Below are 15,447 nucleotides of genomic sequence, written 5' to 3' on the forward strand. Positions count from 1 at the left end.
CGCGCGCTTTCTCATACACCTGCGTTTTACAGCGTTTTACGCACTCAGTCTCGCACTCCCTCCGAGGCTATTTATCGGCTAGACAGCAGCGGTAGCTCGATTTTATTACGGCGAATAATTGCAGGTTGCATCGTCCGCTTGCGCAAGTCCTGTAAGTGGGGCCAATCTCGCTTTTTAAGCCGAGAGTGAGAGAGAGAGAGAGAGAGAGAGAGAGAGAGAGAGAGAGAGAGAGAGAGAGAGAGAGAGAGAGAACGAGATAATAGTATGCGCGCGCGCGAGAATGGGCGTATTTATATGGGAGCCCCCGAGCGCTCGTGAAAATTCCGCGGCACAATCCATCTCTTTCGCTTTCTCCCGCTCATCCTCTTCTTCTTTCATCGTCACCTTCTGATTCTCACGTGCGAGAGCGCGCGCGCGGGCATTCGTCTTTTTGCCGCTTCCGCGCGCGCGCCCACACTCGGCGGCTCCGGTAAACGTTCGCTGCTCGCTTTCTCTCTCTCTCTCTCTCTCTCTCTCTCTCTCTCTCTCTCTCTCTCGCATGGGAAAAACGGCTGCATTTTACGCCTTTTTCTTATTCTCTTTCGCTTCTCGCTCTCGTGCTCGTAGTTTTAGTGTGTACACGCCGCTCTGTGCTGCCGGAACACGTGTTACCACAGTATTTTCAACCTAATTGAGATATCGGTTTGCTCGCCGTTAAATCGCTCGCTCCGCTGAGAAGTTAATTTGACGCTTTGAAAACCGCGCGTTTTGCCTTTTTTCATCTCGTAATGATTGATTCGGCTCTCTCCGTGTACACAAAGAATCCTTACAGAGCGTAAGACAATGCGACGAGAGGAGGTTCCTCGTTTCGGTGCGGAGATCGGAGGAAGAAGCGAGAATAAGACTACAAGGAGGCCCCGAACGTAACAAATGTTATCGAGCAACACGATCACTTATTCCTGTGTGCCGGTGTGCATATAATCGCATCGGATCAAGGAGAGCCAAGCGGAGGACGAGACGAAAAACAACTTGCCGAAAATGGCGATGGGGGAATACATTCCGGCAATTACCATTACGATGCGCGCGCCTAAAGTTGCGAGGACATCGGGAGCCGAGCATAATGCTGTATTTAATGGCCGCGATATACGCGCTTGTAAGTATGCCTATACCAGAACAAGAAAGAGAGAGAGAGGGCCGGTGCGTGACTCGATATACGAGGCCCGAGTCAACATATATCCCGTCAGATTTTTAAAATGCCCTGATTTACAATGACCATTGTACTGTCCCGTCGGATATCTATTGTCTCGACCGTGTCGTATAAGCTCTTTCTACTGCTCCCTATAACCTACCTGTAGTTTCACCGCCGTGTGTACGCTGTAGTTTCGTCGCGCGGCTCGTAGCCGAGTCTCGCGTTGTTTCGCCTAATGGCGCGCACCTTGCACGGAAAACCGTTTAACGAAATTGTGTGTCGCGAAATAACGACAATCTGGAAAAAAGCGAGAGAAAAAGCGAGCAGCAGCAGCAGCGGCGGCGGCGGCAGCGGCAGCACACGCGGATTAACGATAGCGAATATGCGCGCCGGAGCTCTATCCGTCTCTGTCGCGCACCGGCGGTGGCGCTGGCTCCTTTTTTTCGTCGCGTGCTTCATCCTGCGCAGCAGCGCGGATTTAAAACACTGGATTTAATTGTCGCTCGCTCTTTTCGGAAATTCACCGGCAGCGCCGCGCAGCAAGTTACCTCATATACCCGTGTTAAGCGTCGATTAATTTTACACGCCACGGCCGAGTTATACAGTTTTCGAGCTGTTTCGCAAAAGTGGGGGAAGGGAAAAAATCCCGTATACCTCGCCCGAGTTTCCAACTTATAGTAGCCATTCGATGTGCGCAGTAGTGCAGCCTCAGAAGATCATGAAATACGGAGCGACGATAGCATTAGCGCTCGATACCGCCTCAAAATTCAGCGCATAAAGTAGTGGCTGCACTCCGGCGAATAACGAGGCGCGTAAGAATAAGCGATGAGCCGCAAAAAGATGTAGAACGTGCGAAATATCGCGCGCTCGCAAAAAAGAAGTTGCTGCTGCTGCTGCTGCTCCGAGAGAGGGAGAAATCTGTAATTGGCGAGGAGAGAGTGAGAGAGAGGATACAAAGTTACTCCTCCGAGTCACGCATGCGCGCGCGCTGAATGAGTAGCGGATAAGTTAATGAAATCACCGCTTGATACTTTGCTTTATGGCCCAGATTGTTATGCGCATACGCGCCGATCTGTTTTCCAGTTCAGGCTTGAAGTCATCGAATGGAGTGAGCGCAAGAGAGAGAGAGAGAGAAAGGCTCTCGGGTGTGAATTGATTAACCACGCCGATTCCCGACGGACGCTCTCTGCCGCCGCCGCCGCTGCTGCTGGCTTTAATTAAGTTATCGATTTATTTTCAATATTGTCTCGCATAAAGTATCCCAAGCGCGTTGTTGTGTCACTGCGTGGCGTTGTTTTGCTTCCTCCGATTCTTCTTTATTTTTACTCTTTTTATACGCACTCATTTGGCCTCGAGTGTGTGTGTGTGTGTGCGCGCGCGGGGGGGAGTATACAGCTGTGTGCGTGAGCGTTTACTTGACGGGCCAGAGGAGGAAGAGGAGGAGAAGGCCGGCTAATGGTCGTTACGCTTCCTTGAAATGCAAGCGAAATAAAAGCAGCAGCCGAGGCTCTTTTATGCACCCTCGAGGAAGTAATTCATCGTTAATTGCTAATACCTTTAAATTAACACTCGCAAAGTCGAACTTGCCATATACTACACCGAATGCTCGGCGAGCTCTCTGTATGCACACAGTAGTCGCGCGGAAAATATCGCCCGCGAATATCGTAATCCTCTGTTAACCGCTCTGAGATATTAGAAATTATTGCCATGCGAGCGTTTTCACACGATGATATTCCGCGAGGTATTACGAAATCAGTAGTAACAGATGCTCGGGTCAGACGCTCAAACTGCGGCAATACGAGAGAGTCGAGGTAAGAAGCGTCGACGGCGGCGACGGCGGCAAGAAAGAGCGAGAGAATTAAACGAAAAAAGGCCGCACGAGCAGCGGCAGCAGCCAGAGCTGATTGTAAGTTATTTGCGACGCGCTTGCTTTATATCCCCAAAGCAACTTTCCGCTGCACTCGTAAAGCTGTTCCGCTTTGGCCGGCGCGCCCTACTTGACTTTTTTTTATCTCTCTCTTTCGCTCCAACCCTCGGCCGCTACACTCTCGCTTTTGCTCGGTCTTTCTCCTTTCTTTCTCCCGTTCTTCGCTTCCTCTCTTTTGGCACACTCGCTTTGGCTGCCGCCGCCGGCAAAGTATATCGTCAGCTCGCGCTCTCGACAGGAGAGGCTACGCGCTTTTTAACCCGAAAAAACGTTAATCCACGGAAAAGGCACGATGTGTAGAGGCGCGCGCGTGCACGCGAGGTGTTGAAAATCTTTTCTGAAGCACGCGCTTGCGGTTCTCCCATCAAAGGCCGCGACGAGTGTGTTGGCGGGGGCGATTTAAAGTGCGAGAGCGGGATCGGAAAACGAGCAATTCCGGACTCCGCTGCTCGCGGAGTTTTGCCGCGAAATCTCTTATCATTATAATACGAGGCTTGTTGCAGCGGCGGACCCGTCGAGAGCTCTCGACAAAAGCCGATATGTATATCTCGGAATGCAGAACGAGTATACTTATTAGAGGTCCGTGGCTTGTGGTCAAGGGGCAGAACGTGTTATTCTTCGCGAGCCTGGACACACTTCCTTATACAAACGAAGCTCGAAGTTCGAAGGCGGCCTGGACTATACGGTCAGCAGAAGCGGCGGGCGGAGATGAGAGGGACGAGGCGCCGGATAGAACAGAGGAGTAGAGCACGTTACCCAGATCTCGGGTCGCTGGCTGATGGCCATAATCTGCGCGAAGGAAAGAGAAGTAGGGAGTCGAGGGGCTGCAAGGGGCTGCTGCTCCAGGGTTAACTTATAATAACAGAAGTTGCCGGACAGCGACGGAGCAGAGGGAGAGGGAGACAGAAGACTGGACAACGCCTCGGACAGCGCTGCGCGAGAGGATGAGGGATGGGTCGTCGCCAAGTGTCCTAGCAACGCGCGCGCAACTGCATGACGCTTAGCTACAAGACGCGCAAGACTCGCCTCTCTCTCTCTCTCTCTCTCTCTCTCTCTCTCTCTCTCTCTCTCTCTCTCTCTCTCTCTCTCGCTCAGTCTCCGCGTGACCACCAAGCAAACTAACCGTGCTGCTGCTGCGACGGATGCTACGCTTCTCTTCTCTATACCTATAGACTCCAACTTGGAATTTGTTGATGGGAATTTCAAGTTGCCGAGCTAGCCCGTGCCCCTTCCGTCCCGCCTTCGACTTCCTTCTCACCTATACGACTCTATCCGATGTCCATCTCTTTCTTGACCGGCGCGGTTGCCGCATCAGTTGTGTCTGCTCGCCTATCTATAGCACGTATTGAAAATACTCCATTTGCATCGGGCGTTTTGATAATATTCTATTTGCTGGCCCGCGGCGAGGTGCCGTTTATTAGTCAAAGTTTTTTTCGCTGAATTTTAAATGCTTGAAAAATTCGCGCGTGATGAATAGAGCTTTGGGAATAATATCGCCTGTACACAGATGGACTATTGTAAATAGATGCGCGGTACGGCTTGACGCTACGCCAGCGGCGACGGCGAGCTACTGTGTATTTTTAGTAGCGGCGGGCCTTTCATTTAAATTCGAAATGATTTTATATTCCGAAAATACGACGCGGCACGGACAGAGCAGGCGTTTATTATGCGTCGTGCAGGAGAAAGCATCTGCTTCTCGAAATCAATGGCCTCGCATTCAGGGAGCGCTAATGAATTATGTTGTAACAAGTCTAGCTTTCAATAGGTTCGTGCATTAGTAACAAAGCAAACAGACAGCCGTGCGCCGCGTCAACTCATAATTTTTACACGGCTGAATTTTCCAAATGCACATATTACGCGCTCGTGAGGGTTTATTCAGCTGACAAAGATAAAGTATTCTTTAGAAAATTTATGAATCCCGATCCACTTCGCACAATGCTAAAATAGATCGCGAGCGAGCGCGCGCTCGGCAGCGTTTCGATATCTCATACGGGCGAGTCGTTCTCTCGAGCCAAAGCTCGTAAACATCTATTATTGAAAGTAAATTGCAGCGGGCGAGCGCGAGCGCAAGTGAGCGAGCGAGAGCGTCCATAAACAATGGTAATTCTTTAATTTCGCAAGGGGGGATTTTTCAATGTTAACGCTGCATTATAAGCCTGCACGCGCAGTGACAAGCTGAAATATGCGAGATTAAACTGGGCGCAGACGACGACTACGACGACTATACGAGGACTGCAGTCGAGCTCGTTAGAAAGTATGAAATCGGCGTCACATCGAACAAATCATTCGCATCAGGCGAGAGCGGCAACCGTAAAGCATCGTCGTCGCACAATTATAACAATCGCCTGCGAGCGCGAGTGCGGAGGAAAGTAAGTGAGAGAGAGAAACGGCCCACGCACGTATGGCTTAGCGCCGATATAGCGAGCAGGCGCGCGCGCGCGCGCGTGACGCGTGTTAACAATTTGCTGCCCGGGGCGGCCAGCTCGTTAAGTGACAATGCACGAGGTGCTGCCTTGAAATACTGTGATTCCGGAGAATATTACAACTTCCTGCTGCACCGAGAGCCGCACTCTCCGTGGACGCTGTTGTATTATGACTCCGACACGTGCATCCCTCGCTGCTATTATTATCGCCGTATACTTTTCTTCCTTCGTTCATGCTTGGATTGCAGGCTGACAAGTTGATCGCTTGACGCAATTTCATTGCGGGAAAATCGACGCGCGAGCGCGAGCAGCACTTAATCTGCATAATTAATTCGCCTCAAGTCTTTAAATTCTTCAAATCAAATCGTGCAATTACGTTTGTACGCGAGAGAGAGAGAGAGAGAGAGAGAGAGAGAGAGCGCGCTTCTCGATCAAGAGAGAGTCGATTCTTTGCAGGTTTAATCGCGTCGGCTCTCGTCGGCGGCCATGCCCACACTACTCACGTCAATTCAATAATGATTAGCGGCAGCAGCAGCCCCTCGCGATAAAGGCAATTAACATCCTTTTCATTTTTTCTTCTCGACGCGGGAATAATTACCGCAAGCCCTTCTCTCCATATCTCTCGCTTCGCACACGTAAGTTCACGGCATGCCTCGTACCCGAGCGGATGAAAATAAAGGAAGAAAGCGACAGGAGCTGATGCGCGTAATTCGCTCTCATCTCGCTGTTTGAAGAGAGATTCATTGGAGAGCATAATGAGAACGAAGGCGAATCGATTGCGTCGCTTCGTTTTCGGCGAGTACAAGTGTACAGCGCGTTTTGTTCGACGCGCACACGCACGCGAGGGTATATAATTTAGTTCGGAGCACAAAGATGGACTGCTGTAAGGTGTGCCGAGAGCGAGTCGGCGCGCGCTAATAAATGGAACTCGAATTGAACGCCTACCCTTCTCCGCTGCAGTCGCGCGGCTTGTCGTGCGTCCTGGGAGCTGGATATCTACGAGAGCGAGATAACATCTAATAGAGCGCGCCACCAGCGCTGTAAATTCAATTACGCATTAACAAAAATCGCGCTCTTTCTCTCGGCGAAGAAGCTCCGAGGCATGTTTTCGATAGAGCAGCTCTCGCTCTCGCTCTCTGTCTCTCTCTCTCTCTCTCTCTCTCTCTCTCTCTCTCTCTCTCTCTCTCTCTCTCTCTCTCTCGCACTTAATGAATAATCAGCAAGATGGATACGCTTGCGCAGTATATGTATGCATTTCGCCGGGGGATATATTAAAGCCCGCGGCTCAAGTGTCCTATCTCTAATGTAATTAAAAACGTCAGGAGATACACGCGCAGATTTAAAAGGCGATTGTGCGAGAGAGAGGGGGGGCACACCTCTCTCTCGCGCGCACTCGTGAGAATGTCAATTGATTTTAATTGGAATTTATTTTTCCGTAAACTCGCCGAACGCTAATATCACCCGAGTAATTACGATTTCGAAATTGCCTTCTTTCGGTCATTTTTCCCCCGCGGTGTAAGAGCAGTGTATTATATCGACTTGTATAGGCTACCGCGGCGCAGAGAGCGTAAAATATGTTCGATGACGGTGTATTGAAAGTGCCATTATATACCTTTCTCGAGAGTATATAGCAGCGGCTCGTCCGCGTTATACGAGCATGCATAATCGAGGATCTTCTGGCATTTTAATTGATGTGCTTATAATCTCTTTTGCATTATTCGCGGCGCAGATTGATGATCATGTGTTTAGCGAGACGGGCCTACGGCTACCGAAGAAAGATAAATCTGGCTGCGGCCGCTGCTGCTTCGTTCGCTTTCTCTCTCCTTCGTTTCCCGTCGCAACTGAAGCTACACTCGACTGCAGGCGAAAACCTTGATACAAAGTGTTATAATGGCAGCGCGCGATTATTTAAGTTTTCATTAAAAGTTATTGCGGGCATGGGTGTAACTCGCTGAAACGATCGGAGGCGCGTATACGCTGAGCAAATAGGCATATTTGCGGACGACGTATTCAGCGCGTATTATTTATCGCATCTCGATATATATATATATATATATATATATATATATCTGAAACGCGCTCCATATAGAGAGAGAGAGAGAGAGAGAGAGAGAGAGAGTGAGAGAGAGAGAGCAAGAGTGAAAAATCGAAAAAGTTTTATGCACAGAATTTTTCATTCTCTCTCTCGCTATAGCGAATAATTATTCAACTTTTGGCTTTAATTGCGCGATTAAATTTATAGGTCGGCCGCGACGCTGCGGTAGCAAAACGCGAGAGGGAAAAAGATGAGAGAGGCGAACAACGCCGCCGCCGCTGCCACTCGTCGTCGTCGTTTCCATTCCAAGGACCCGCGGCGCGTCATTAAAGGTACAATTAAAAATGTACTTGTAATAAAATCGCGCGTTAACTTAACGAATGTACGGCCATGCCTCATCTCGCTGCCACGTCGCGTCGTATTTATTGCGCCCGCAATTGGGAACCTGTCCAAGTCGAACGAACTGCACCCGCGAGAGAAAGAAGCGCATCCTCCTCTCTCCCTCCGCTTCGCTTCGATTCTATACATACATGTATGTTGGTCTCTCTGTTATTCTCCTTCGATTCGCGCACTTGAAAAAATCCTCTTTGACTTATTAAAAGCGAGTAAAAAAATAAGCAGCGAGCATAAATCTCGCGGCTCGCTCGTAATTACTACGGCCTTCATTATCAATATTTACCAGTTCATTTTGTCTCGCAATTAATGATTTCGCGACGATGAATCGTGTCCGCGTTATATTTCATCCAGCGGATCGAAATTGCGAGTTTAATTCAGCGAACATAGCCGCGCATTTGTTACGACTTCCAACGTGATGCATAATATCGTATAAAATCTCTTATTGTTTAGCGATAAGATTATCGAGCGCAAAAGAACAGTGTTGCGAAAGTTATACTCGAGCAGCAACAGCGGCGGCAGCTCGGGGCTTTCATGGCTCGTCCTGCATAATTAGCACGTCGGCTTCCGTTTCTTTGTCCGGCGGTTTTCGGACCGCACTCTCGCACGTCGGCGGCGCGCATTCTCGGGAGGGAGAGAGAGAGAGAGAGACTCGAGAGCACTTCGAGGGGAGGGATGAGGCTCTTCTGCTTCTGTCTCTGTTCTCTCCCTCCCGGCCTTCCTCTCGTCCCCCCGATCGCGAGCTCTATACATGTAGAGCGCGCTTACTTGGTTCTACACGGCAATAAATCAAATTTAATCGCACCGTGAAAAATACGGAGCAGCTCCTTTACTCGGCGCGCATTATCGATCGTCGCGAGAGGCATTTGGCAAGTAGATCGAATATTGAGAAAAAATCATGACGTAGGACGAAAATTAGCCGCCAAGCCGGAGAAAAATGAGAGAGGCTGCATAAGGAGACGCTATAATTTCGACCCTACATAAATACTCCTCCGCCCGCCGCCCGCCACCGCCGCCGCCGAAATAAAAAATAAAAGCGTTTGATTGTGAGGTATGGATTTTTTAATCAGCGCACTCGCGTCGTGCGTAAATTTACTCCCTTTCGAAATACAACGATTTATAATCCGGAGATAATTACCTCCGAGAGACTTTGGAAATAGCGCGTCCCGCTTTATGCGCATCAGGCAAAAATCCGGCAAAATAAATACGCGCGCGCGCTGTTGGTAGACTTTTTGTCACGTCGCGCGTTAACTGCTTCTCCCTCTCTCTTACGCGCGCGCGAATCGAAAAATCAAAGCAAACGAGCGCAGGGGAGGACGATAAGAAACGCAATGGCTCATGCATATGCGAATAAACGCTGATTATCCAGCTTGCGAGCGGATCATTAAAGGGCAAATTCAGGCGAAACGAGAGCAAAACAAAACAAAGGAGAACCGGTAATTAAAAGCGGCCAGTTTCTGATTGGCACGATATTACTCGTAAAAGTGTCTTCTGATTTCGCGCTGCAGCGCTTAGAGCCGGATGATCTTTTGGCGTATTATATTACACGCGCGGCTCGCGCGTACATGAGCGTGGCCGAGGGACTGAATACGCGGACGAGCGGAGAGGGCGGTACGCAACAATGTACGATAATGAAGAATTATCACCGCATATAAGACACTCGTGAATAGGCGCTGGACTTATAGGCACTCGTTAGGGCATCGCGGACGTCATAAAAATCATCGGCTCGAGAAGCGTATACGCGCCTGATATCATTACTTCAGCGGCCTGCAGCAATAAAAATCCCCGGCATGTTTACTCTTTGCATGATTACGATTAAGTACGTACGAGCTGATCGCGTTGTGCTTTGTTTTACAATCGCGCGAGCTTTCCGATGAAAACAGAGCATAAGAATAATGTATTCGAAACGCGAGGGAGAAAAAAACTCGGCTGTCGAGGTCGGTGACATGCTGCAACGCTTTTCTCTTAATTACTCTAATTACAAGTTATACTTAGAACTCTGCTTACTCCATGGAGATGAACGAAAAACGTCACGCCCGTCCTCGTCATTATACACGCATATGGCCGCGACGCAATCCATGCAAATACTTACTATCCGCGCATCCTTTATTTAGCCGTGGATATAACACCCGAGTCCGTGCATACCGATATAGAGCAGTCGGGCAATTTAGCCCGAGGACATCGAAGAATGAAAAGTCGTCGGAGCTGCTGCTGCTACCTCGTAATGGCCGGAGGCAAAGTGGGTAGCAGAAGCAGCAGCAGCTCCTTATATTCCCGTCCGCTGGCCGCTGCAGGCCTTTCGCACGTTCCCTTGACGGGATGCAACGCCGGGCGGCGCGCGTGTGCGCCGGAGCCCTCAAGGCGAAGGAGCAGCCGCCACCGCGCATACGTATTACGGGCAGTATTTTAGCGGTACTTTTAATTTCGCCCTGCTCGTAAACATTTCGACGCCGAGGGGATGAGGGGCGGGCGGGGGCCGAACTATAGAAAGCTGCATGCAGCGCAGCAGCGGCGGCGGCGGCGACGACGACGTGACCAATACGATCACCCTTTCTCTCTCTCTCTCTCTCTCGCTTCGCGTATTTGCATATTTTAATGAGCCAGCCAGCGGACGAAGTGAATTCGGCTGCGGCGGTCCAGGTAGCGGGTAATCCTCCTCCTCCTCCTCCGCAAATGCCGATGATAATGTGACGCGCGGGCTGCGGGAGTCTAAGCGCGGTCCTTGAATAAAAATGATGCGATCGCGGCGGAGAATAGGAACAGAGAAGCCGGCTCTCGTCGATGAAGCCACATAGCAGTGGTGGCGTCACAGCCGCACGTACGACACACACGGGCTTGCGTCCAGTGGCGGAGGCAGCAGCGCGACAAGCGCTGATTAGATCGTCGATCAGAAGCAAGCTCTTCTAACGACTGTAGCAGCAGCAGCAACCGCGGCGGCTCATCCCCCGCACTCCACTCTCTCTCTCTCTCTCTCTCTCCCTCTCTCTCTCTCTCTCTCTCTCTCTCTCTCTCGGTCGATCGAAAGGCGTTAATTATAATTAGTAGACGCGAGATTAGTAATTAACACTTGACAGTAATCGCGCGCGTGAGTAGCCGAGCGTGGATTTTCTCTGTACATAGCGGCGGCGCGAGCGCGTGCAGGTACCCGTTTGCGCAGCGCATCGGGATAATAACCTACACTCGCGCTAGCTCTCTGCTCTGCCACTGGCTACTATCTATAGGTGCACGCGCGTACACGTACCCACGCGAGAGGGAAAAGGGGCAGAGAGAGAGAGAGAGAGAGAGAGAGAGAGAGAGAGAGAGAGAGAGAGAGAGAGGGGCAGCTCGCCCGATTTATAACGTAGATCATAATTGCAGGACCAACTTAATATTCATGAGCCAATCAGATTTGCGTCCCGGGAGCGACAAGGCTTTGCTAGCCTCTTGTCACCGCCGCGCAGCAGCACTCGATCTTTGTTTTTCCTCGCTTCGCTCCTTTTACCCGCGCTTTTAACGTGATTATGCGCGGCGACGGTGTATATAGCTGTACTCACGGGTGGGGAGAAAAAAGCCGCGAAGGAATGTGGCATCTGCGCGTGACCTGACAATTTTCTCGCTGCAGCTGACAATCTTTGCGTCGAAAATAGAGACCGTTACAAAGTTAAACCGAATTCGCTTTTTCGCAAACCTTTTTCAAAGCTTCTAGCACCGCACAAAGTCGAAAATATTTTCGCCCCGCTGCCGAAGAGAGATGCATTTCGAATTTTTTTTCACCCCGCGCGTAGACCAACTCGCTCTCTTCTCTCTCTCTCTCTCTCTCTCTCTCTCACGCTCTCTCCCTCCAGTGAATGGCTTTCAATCTCCCGAAAAATGTTTATAAAAAATTGCAGGCGCGAGCTGCCGGGGCTTTCATGGAAAAAAATGGATTTATTTTCTAAATTAAAAATATTTTTTCCATGTACGTTTGATTTTTCCCCCGTGTTTTAGGAATTGCATGTCGCGACTAACAAAGGGAAAATCCAACAAAGCGAATTAAAGGTACAGGCGCGGAGAGTATTACACAACTTCCGTACGCGTGTGTTACCATCCATTAAGATGTAGCGATGTTATGATAAGAAACGAACTTTGGAAAAATAGCACAAGTATTCCCGTTTTCCTAATACCATGTATTCATCGCGAGCGATTGTCGTCTAATTGCAGCAGCAGCAGATCGGAAATTAATCAAAGCGTCGCGTTTGAAAAATTTACAACGCGGCCGTCGCACGCGCGCGAAAGGCTTTTAGGCAAAAAAACGAGGGAAGAATCACGATAGAGAAAAAAAGCACGTTGTCCCATGATTTGACAATGTCGAAGGCTAATCAATAGCCGACGGGGCGAGCATTCGATTTTTTAAAATCGAATCACTATCTGACCTTGTTATATGTGCATTTTCCGGCGGCATGGCGCGTTAGACGTGTCCGCGCCGAGAGTGCACAGGGCGTTGTACAGCAGCGCAACCGTGTGCGCTGGACTGCTGCTGCTGCAATGCCACGCCTAATGACAGACAGTTGCCCGTAAAAAAATAGGGGCGCGTTCAAACCTGAAAGAGGTTAATTTGTTTAACCAAGGCCCGGCCGCGCGGAAATTCTGTATAGAGACGAATAGGTTAGCCGACAAATTGTAGCATCAAAAAATTACCCTCTGTCGGAATGGGTACGCGCGAGCCGAGGCTGAAAAAAAAGACTAAACAAAAATGAAAAGCAGAATGCTGTGCTCTCTCTCTCTCTCTCTCTCTCTCTCTCTCTCTCTCTCTCTCTCTCTCTCTCTCCCCGATACAGCGAGAAAGCTCGCGAAAGCTGCTCTCGCTTCTGCGCATGGTTGAAAAAAAGGCAAATTGAGCTCGCGTGTAGTATAAAAATGTTTTCAAACTGAAATGATAGCCGATAATATAATACTATGTTCGATTACACGTCAAGATTTAATTACAGAAGAGCCTTAATATCGGTTACTGCAGCGTTCGAATATTCAATTTAATTTAAATTTTTTCACCGTATGCGCGCAGCCTTTTTGCTGATTCTGCTGCATCCTTTTAAAAATGTAATGTAAACGAGAGAAGGAATATACGAGAGTAAAGCGAAGGTCATATAACTTCGCTACACGAAAAAAATGGTTAGTTGTGATAACCAAGTACTTGGTTGGGATAACCAAATAGCTTGGGAAAATACGCACCAACTATTTTGTTGGTATCATTAACCAAGTGGACTTAGTTAAGAAAAATTTGTAACCATAACCAACTGTATGGTTGTATTTTGTGTAGTCGCGAGGCGACAAACACTATTTAATCTTGGTTATCTTAATCAATATATTGGTTTGTAATACAAACAAAAAATATCGACAATGATAATCAATTTGTCAGTACAACCAAGATAATTGTTGGTTCAAGAAATAATTTAGTTCCGATTACTAAAAAAGTAGGCAAGTTTGTTTCCAGAACGATGAAGAAAAAATTTTTTTTACTTTTTTTTATTTATTATTTATTTATTATTAACTATTATTATTTATTTATACATGCAGATTTATTTTATAGACCCGTTTACAAGTGTGCTATTATTTTTTTACATTTAATTTACATGTTTACAATTTTATAATACAATTAATATATCTGAAAAAAATTTCTCCCTCACTGGGGATCGAACTCGGGTCCTTCAAGAGACTCTGTCGTCGCGCTAGCGATGCAGTTGGTAAATAAGAAAATTTTGGAAAATATAAGCTGCAACTCGGATTTCAACTAATATCTTGGTAATTACAACAAAAATGTTGGTTGACCCACTATGAAAACAGTAATGTACCAGAAAAATTGTTGTCCTTGCCAAGTAAATTGGTTAGTAACCTATATAGTTGGCCTTTTCATTGTAAAAAAGTTGGCTTGGTAAAATTAACCAAGCACCTAATTCTCATTACCAATTTTTGGTAAACCAATTATCACTTGGTTACCACAACTAACCATTTTTTTCCGTGTATATGCAGCCGTGTATTATTTCTGCGTTTTACAATGTTATTGCAACTGCTTTGTTAAGCAAATAAGATAACCGTACGTTTCGAATTAACAATCCGCGATTTTTTTCTCGAAAGTCAGCTTCGATGTAAATAAACTTGTATCGAAAGGTTCAAAATCGCCAACTTAGCTTGCGATCGCGAGCATAAATTTATTGCAACGCGGAGGGCTCCGGAATCGCATTTTTTCCCCTCTCGAGAGTTCTGGTTTCAGTTGACGAGCTGTCGTCGTGGTCGATCGCGCAAGCCTAGTTCCAATTCTTTTGATGGCAAAAGGAGCGCATTTTATACTCGCAGAGAGACATCTGCGGTGTCATTCATATGCGAAGGGAAGAAGAATACGAAGACGAGTGAAAAAAATAAAAAGGGAAAGAAAATAAGCATCTACATTCGCGTTTGGCCGAAAGGGGGTAAACGGTCGCGATTTTACTCGAAGAGCATCGGAGGATCAAGAAGGAGGGAAAAGACGGAGGAGAGCACGTGGCTGCAGCAGCGCGACCTGCTTGGAACAGCGGAATTATGCACAATTAATGTCAGTCAAGCATACTTATGTTGCCGTTATACTGGAAATGTTTATGTATACTCGCATGGCGGCGGCGGGCCTCGTTTTATGCGTCTTCGAATATACACCGCGCGCGTAATCGTATACGTTAGCGACGAGCTTATGAGTCGTCTTTTCTCTCTCGTTCTCCCCTGTGTTTCGTCTTTCTCGCGATCATCATTGTATTGCAGTCTCTCGAGCTTACCCACTGCAGTGTAGGCCTATCGATCTAGTGCTCAGGAGCGATACGTCAGCGAAGGTATACAGGTACGCCTACGGTACACGTCGACGCGCCTGACGCGTAATTGCGCGCGCGAGTGTACTATCGCGCGCTGATTATATTCTTGCCGAGGCACACGCGTATACATTATCCGCGCGACCGCCTGTGTCTTTTCCTTTTGCGGGACGACGCGCGCCTCTGTCGCGCTTTACAATGTAAATCACATGTCCTTGCGGAAACCGAGGAGCGCTTGATTTCTCTTCTCCGGCCGCTGCGACTGCCAAGAAAAAAATCTCCGCTCTCGGGCAATTCCCGGGATTCTTCGGCTGATTTTTCACGACGCGATCACGCGGAGAGCCATCGATCACTACGCGATAGTCGTTAGCGTTCGTCGAAAGGATCATTTGATAATACAATGAAAATAAGCCGAGGCTTCTTCAGCGGATACCTTTCGGAATCTGTTTTTAACAATCGGTACACGCAGCACAGTGGCTCGCTTGTGCGATATTTCACGGGCATTCACGCGGCTTATAATAAGTTATTAAGTCCGAGAGAGAAAGGGGCCGGCTCCAGCAGAGAGACAGAAACACACTTACAGAAACGCAAATGCGAAGGACGATGAGCCGCATCGCACGCAACGGACGAGAGCAAAAAGAAAGGAGAGCGAAAGAGAGAAGGGGTTTACATAGCTAGTTGTATATGTGTTACGCGCTACGGGGAGACTCGTC

The sequence above is a fragment of the Nasonia vitripennis genome, chromosome 3 (genome assembly GCF_009193385.2).
Source record: "Nasonia vitripennis strain AsymCx chromosome 3, Nvit_psr_1.1, whole genome shotgun sequence".
In the NCBI taxonomy this organism is placed as follows: Eukaryota; Metazoa; Arthropoda; class Insecta; order Hymenoptera; family Pteromalidae; genus Nasonia; species Nasonia vitripennis.